The following is a 7,470-nucleotide window of genomic DNA, read 5'->3' on the forward strand; positions in this document are numbered from 1 at the left end:
TGGAAATGGGAAACAACCTCCTTTTGGATATATAGGGAAAAAGAAATGAGTAAAGTATATCAGGCATTGGTTAATTCTTGAAAGTCAAAAACAATCGACATGATTATGGATGATGGTGGAAGTCTGGTGCCTGGCCTGGAGTAAAATGGATCATGTTTCCCAAATGACTAGAACAAAAGGGAAGAAAGGACTATTAAAAATTCACCATAGATTAAGGTGCTGGGTTCTTATGCTAAGAAGGCAGATGCTAAGGTCCTTTTAGGGAATTTGCTTTGCAGGAGAGGTGCTGCCTTTGTTTGATTTTCTGATGACTTGGATTTTTACAGCTGCTCATGGTTCTTGAACTTCCTGGAAGAAGTTCAGGCAAACACAGAAATTCTGTTTATAATATATTCAGCATCTCAGGCCTACATTTCCTAAGGACACTGTTAATTCCAATAATACTTAGCTTAATTCTAGCAGCTGGCTTGAATTTTATATTGGGATAGTTATGACAAAGGGCAAGGTATGTATGTATGTGCATGTGTGTGCATGTGTGCACATGTTTGTGTGTAGATCCAGTGCTATAATTAGAGCAGGATAACTATTGCCACAGACTGATGTTTATTTGATTTGGAGAGAAATGGCTTTAATTTCCCCAAGTGTTTCATTTTCCTGGTATTCTTCAAGTCTGCATTATCATTCAGATGACTAATAGGAAGTTCAGTACATCAGAGGACACTTTATAATGAGCATTATTCTTTGAAAAAACATAGCTTATAGTACACATTTACCATCAGAAAGTAATATGAATTTGTTAGCAATTTGAGTGAGGTTTTGGTGTCTGAATGCTACTGCTCTTTTTGCCTCTCTTCAGGCTCTGACCAAGGGGAATATATACCTAAAGATCAGCAGTCTAAAGGGAAACAGTATGGCCTTATTAATCTCTGAGGATGGGCTCAGTATCCCTCTATTCAGGGATTTTTTTTTATTAGGGAGCTTGCTCTTCCCTCCCCACCAGACCCCAACATAGCAAGAGGAGGAGGCTCTGTTGTGCTTACCACCCAGATACCCAGAAGTGAAAGGGTAAAGGAGGGTGGGCAAGGCCTTGTTCAGTAAGGCAGGGAAAGGCCCTATCTGCCTTACTGGTCCCAGGGCTGGAAAGCTGGTAGGACATCCGAGCTACTTGAGAAAGCAGTGTTTCCAGGAGTGGTCATCATGGGAGAGTAGGGAAAATATGGGAGGCTCAGGGCCAGCTTGCCCTTTTGGGGCTCTACAAGTGGAAGAGAGGACATGGGGCATGGCTGTGTTTCTTTTGTGTTCCATTAGCATGACACTTACCAGTCAATGTTCTGGTCACTGGTCAATCATATTAGGCCCTCATTTTTGGAGGAAAGACCATTAAAAACTGTCGGAGAGGTACAGATTGAGGATAATGGATATTACCTGTCTCCATCCAACCCCCTCATAAGAAATTGGGGAATAAGATTTGTCACAAATTTCCACACAGAGATAAATGCCTCTAATGTGTCTATCAGTTTTTTTTCCTAGGTACTGTAATATTCTTGATTTTATAAATAACCCTTTATTAATAGCTAAATAGATACTGGAATAAAATAATTGTAATCGCTAATATTTATTGAGAACTTACTACATATCAGGCTTATATATTGATTCATTTGCTTCTCAAGATAACACTGTAAGATAGGTGTCATTTCTGTTCCTATTTTACAGATGAGAAAATGGAAATTCACAGCTAGCAAAAGGTAGAACCAGGTCACCTAGTGACTACCTAGGTGGTCAGGTTCTAAAGTATGGGTATGATTCTGTCTCTTAAAGAGGTGGGTAAGAGATACTGAACAAAGGGCCGGCCCAGGAATTGGGAGAGCAGGATGTAGTCTAGAGTCTGGCTTGGCTATGTCACAACCCACTGTGCAGTTGACAGCTCACCGATGAATTCTTCACTTTGAGCTTTAGTTTCCTGATCTGTAAAGTGAGGATGTGATTTCAGTTCAAGGTTTTTGGGCCCATGACTCACCATATTAGCTTCCTGGGGCTGGCATAATAAATTATCACTAACTTGGTGGCTTAAAACAACAGAAATTTATTCTCTCACAATATGGAAGCCAGAAATCTGAAATCAAGGTATCTGTAGGGTTGGTTCCTTCTGGAGGCTATGAGGGGGAATACATTCCTTGCCTTGCTCCTAGCTTCTGGTGGCTGGTAGCCAGCAACCTTTGCATTTTTTGGCTTATAAGTACATCACTCCAGTCTGCCTCTGTCTTCACATTACCTTCTTCTCTGTGTCTCCCTCTGCCTTTCTCATATGAGGACATTTGTCATTGGATTTAGGGCTTATCTTTTTGAGGCCACTGTTCAACCCACTGTGCTCACCCTCTAGCTTTTTTCCCGCTGCAGTATGACAATGACCACAGATACTAGAAAAGATTAAAGCTAGGTAGTGGATAAAGCCCCCTGGGCAGTTTGGAGTAATGGGTAAGAATATAGAATCTGGAGCCAGAGCCCTGGTTTCAAGCATTGGCTGTACTACCATCCGTCCTGTGACCTGGAAAAAGTCACAAAATGCCTCTGGGCCTCAGTTTTCTACTCTGTAAAATGGAGCTAATAATAGTCACATTATAGGATTATTAAAGGAATGACTTCGTAAAGTGTTTAGAACAATGTTATGTTGGTGTTAGCTGCTATTATTGTTGTTGCTATTGTTACTTCTACTGAGAAGTTAAGTTCATGCCGATGATTTTGATAGAGAAATGAATTCAGTTAAGGATACATTTAAAATATGGCACGAAACAGCCCACAAATATGCTATTTTTCCACCATATTTTAAATTAGGGTGTCCAAATGTGTCTGAAATGTGAGGATTATACTTTCCAGCATGCTGAAACAATTTTTGGCTTAATCTTTTTAGACATCAAATAAGCTGAAAACAGAATGAAGCTGTGCTCATGTTGGAAGAAGTGGGCAAGCAGATGGAAGGTGGATGAGGGAGCATTTTGATGTGCTCGTGGAGGAGGCGTTAATATTTCAACATCTTTCTCGTTATTTACAGATAATTTTCATGAGAGATTTTCAGAGATGCTCAGTTTTTCCCTTTCCTCTGAGTGGTACAGAGTTGTCATAAATCAATCTGTTGAAAAGCTAAAGAACTTAACAGTCTCTTATTTGGAGACTGACTGCAGTTCAAGTTTTATACCTAAAATGAAGTTTAGTTTCCTGGATCCTGATTTTTTTTTCTCTGCTAATTCATCACCTTGCAAAATTCACCCAATAACCTAAACTTAGCAGGAGTGATTATTTGCCTCGGTCTTGTGTTAGAAGTAGACTAGCTAATTGATTTATTTTAATATTATATTCCTACTCTATCTTGGGCAAAGAGGAGACAGAGGTGAATAGGAGAGTCCATAAAGTCTTTGAAGGTTGATTCTTCGTGGAGGCCAAATCTTCAAATAAACCATCACAATACACTATATGATGACTGATATAACTGAGATTTTTTTTTACGCCTACAGCACCCGGTATTTCTCGGTGGTCTCCCATCCAAGTACTAACCAGGCCCGACCCTGCTTAGCTTCCGAGATCAGACGAGATTGGGCATGTTCAGGGTGGCATGGCTGTAGACTAATTGAGATTTTCGAAGTGATTAAGAAGTAGGCCTTTGGAGGCAGATATATCTACATTTAAAACTTGCTTCTAGAAACCCAACTAACTACTTAGTCTCCCTTTGTTTCCATTTTCACATGTGGTTATTTTATTATTTCCCCCATAGTTTAAATGTGATAATATACACTGAGTGCTTAGCATTATGCCTAGTACATAGTAAATGCTTAGTAAATGTTAATTATTATTACCATAGGACTAAAGTGCCATGGGAAAAGCTATCTATAGAGTAATTTTGTTAAATTATTCATATGACTTGATATTTATGTATCATGTTGCATGGTACCTTTAATGAGTACCTGCTTTATTACCTATCTTTAACTCTTTCACCAAAGTTCATTTTCTAAATTTATTTTCTAAATGTATTACACAGACTTAAATTAAAATCAGTTTGCAACATGGATGGACCAAGAAGGTATTATTCTAAGTAAAATAAGTCAGACAGAGAAAGATAAATACCATGTAACTTCACTGTATGTGGAGTCTAAAAAACAAATGAACAAATAAAACAGAAACAGAGTCATAGGTACCAAGAACAAATGGATGGTTGTCAGATGAAGGAGGGGTTAGAGCACTGGGTGAAAAAGGTGAAAGGATTAAGAAGCACAAATTGACAGTTACAGATTAGCCACAGGGATGTAAAGTACAGCATATGGAATATATCAATAATATTACAGTAACTATGTACGGTGCCAGGTGGGTACTAGGACTTATTGGGGGGATTACTTCATAAGGTATATAAATGTCTAACCACTATGCTGTATGCCTGAAGCTAATATAATATTGAAATGCCAACTGTAATTGAAAAAAATAAAAATAAAAATCAGTTTGCTCTAGATATCCTGAAATTTGACATTTAGGATACAGCTTACATATAAGTTTTTCAAAAGCCACCACTGTGTAACTACAGGCACTGATACTTTACTTAGACATTGAAAAGAATATTTTGTCCCACTTTGTAAGGGTCAGAACACTCTGCTTTAAGAAAACAAGAGTCGATTAATCATACCGGTTAGCAGTACAGACCTTTGGGGTCCCAGGTCTGCTCACTACAGCTTTATGATAGATAAATAGCTCAACTTCTTGGAGATGTGTCTTTAGCTGAGTAGGATAGAGATTCCTACTTCCACACTTGCTAGAGAAGACTCCGTGAGGTAACATGTAAAGCCCTTAACACAGAGCAGAGTAAGCATTTGATAAATGTTGTTATTACTTAAGTGGTATTAAGAGGGCTACAATCTTTCAGAAATCTAATAATAAGAACCAAGGTATAGCTAGGGTATGGAGTTGAGAATACATGGTGACAGTAGGGGCTGGGAAGTAGGAGTCTTAAATCTTTACTGGAGTTCTGTTATTAGCCACAATTACTTCTCTTCCTGTCTAATTTTCTTTCTACCTCCAACTGGTTTATTTTTATATTCCGGTTAAAATCTTCAGAGAACTTGATTGGCTCATCTAATTATCACCACCCCTTTGTGAGCAGAGTTTTTGTGTGAGGTGCTGTCATAGGGTGCTGGGCCAGCTATGGATTGAACGCTCAGGATCACGTGCCAACCTCTGGACCAATGACCGAGAGGGGGTGGGGACTCACGTCTGCTCCTGAAGGCTCACAACTCTTGCTCTCCACGGACTTTTAGTCCAGGACCACTGAGAGGAGTATGTGAACCCACTGGTAAATATTTTGGTGACTGGATTGGTGATAACATAGATGGAAAAGTTCCTGAATGTGGAGGTGTGATTTGGTACCTTCGGAGCTCTCCCGCTTTATCTTGTATGCCTTCCCCTCCTTCCCTCAGCGACAGTCACACCAGTGCCTCTTGTTCCCAAGCGTGTGTGCCGAGCTATACGCTTTGGGACCTTGGCCTGCACAGCCTCTGCCTGCAATGCTTCTCCTCGCTAGCCCCACTCCTCCCTGTGAAATAGCTGGCTTCCTGTCCTTTTAGGTTTCAGCCAGATGTCACCCACTCAGAGAAGACTTCTCTCCTGTCTAAGGGAAGGAGCCTACCAGCCACTACCTTTCCACCCCATTTAGTTCCTCTGGTGAACTTATCGCGATTTCTTTGCTTATTCCTCTACTACCTGTCTGATAGTAGAGAAGTAAATATCTATTACTCATGTACTTTTAGAATATCCACCTTACAGCAGGCACTGTTTTACACATTTATTTTGGACGAATGAGCATGAACTAAGGTGTCCACCATGCAAATTGAATAAGTGAGCTGTGGCTCCTCTGGCATTGTTACCATTACAAAGTTGTGGTACCATTACACATATATATACACACACATACACACGGGGTGAATTTCCAGGGAACCTCTGTAGTCTCTCATTGTGCCAGTTTCCCTTTCTTAACTCAGCTTGCTTGGGTTCAATTCTTGCTTCCTCCAGTAGGTGGCTTTCTTCTTTGAGTCTTTGAACAAACAAATTAGCCTGTCTGTCCTTCAGTTTCTCGTCTATCTAATTGGGATAATAACCAGACTTAACTTCATAGGACTGTGTGAGGATTAAATTAATGAAACCTTGTAAAATGCTGAAGGCAGAGTCTGGCTCAGAGTAAGACAGTTCAATACCTGTTAGCATTTATTATTATGAAGTGCTGGGGGAACTGCTGGGGTTACAGTGATGAGCCGAAGACTGCCTTCTGACTGAACGGATCTGTGGCCTACCAAGGCTAGTGAGTGGGGGAAGCAGACATTATTTCTTTACCTGCGCAAAAATACATCATTATAAAATATACAATGCTCTGAAGGATGTTCAGGGTGCTATGAATAGTATAAATGCAGGGGCCTCATTTGAATTTGCATTGGGGGCTGGTCAGGAAGTCTTCCCTGTGGAGGAGACACTTGAGCTGCAATGTGAAAACAGAGAGTAGAACTCAACTAGCCAAGGGAAAGGAGGTATGCAAAAGCTCCAAAGTGAAGGGCAGCATGATAGGAGTACAGGGAGTTTGAGAGATGACTAGTGATGAGTAGAATTTGTGAGATATGGGTATTGTTCATGTTCCTATTTTATAGAGAGTGAAATTGAAGGTCGGGGTATCTACCCAAAAGTGACATTTCAGGGTGGTGCTTGGGCTCTGTCACCAGGGATTCTGATTCAATTGTTGGGATATAGCCTGGGTGTTGGGTCTTGGCTATTGTAAATAATGCTGCAGTGAATATAGAGGTGCATATATCTTTTCAAATTAGTGTTTTCATTTTATTTGGATATCCAGAAATGGAATTGCTGGTTTGTATGGTAGATCTATTTTTTTTTTTTTTTTTGTGGAATCTCTGTACTGTTTCCATAGTGGCTGCACCAATATGCAGTCCTATGAACAGTGCAAAAGGGTTCCCTTTTCTCCATATCCTCGCTAACATGTGTTATTTGTTGACTTTTTGATAATAGTCTTTCTGACTGGTGTGGGTGATATGTGATGGTAGTTTTGGTTTGCATTTCTCTGATGATTAGTGATGTTGAACATCTCACATGTCTGTTGGCCATCTATATGTCTTTGGAGAAATGTCTTTTTATGCCCTCTGCCCATTTATTTATTTAATAATATTTTTTATTTTTCAGTTATAGTTGGCATACAATATTATATTAGTTTCAGGTGTACAACATAGTGATTAGACATCTATAAAATTCACAAAGTGATCACCCAATAAATCTGGTACCGATCTGACACCATATATAGTTATTATAATATTACTGACTGTATTCTTTATGCCATGCTTTACATCTGCATGACTATTTTGTAACTACCAATTTGTACTTCTTAATCCCTTCTTCCTTTTTATCCACTCCTAAACCCCCTCCCATCTGGTAACCTTC

The 7,470-nt window shown here is 39.7% G+C and overlaps 1 protein-coding gene and 2 pseudogenes across 20 annotated transcripts in view; 2 read left to right on the forward strand and 1 right to left on the reverse strand.

The window, feature by feature from the left end:
• ERC2 (ELKS/RAB6-interacting/CAST family member 2) overlaps positions 1-7,470 on the forward strand; it is a 941,255-nt gene that overhangs the window by 48,109 nt on the left and 885,676 nt on the right. The gene's annotated exons all lie outside the window — the stretch shown is intronic.
• LOC111746605 overlaps positions 1-7,470 on the forward strand; it is a 126,954-nt pseudogene that overhangs the window by 19,497 nt on the left and 99,987 nt on the right.
• Positions 3,501-3,619, reverse strand: LOC111746631 (annotated as a pseudogene).

The sequence above is a fragment of the Pteropus vampyrus genome, unplaced genomic scaffold (genome assembly GCF_000151845.1).
Source record: "Pteropus vampyrus isolate Shadow unplaced genomic scaffold, Pvam_2.0 Scaffold195, whole genome shotgun sequence".
NCBI lineage: Eukaryota > Metazoa > Chordata > Mammalia > Chiroptera > Pteropodidae > Pteropus > Pteropus vampyrus.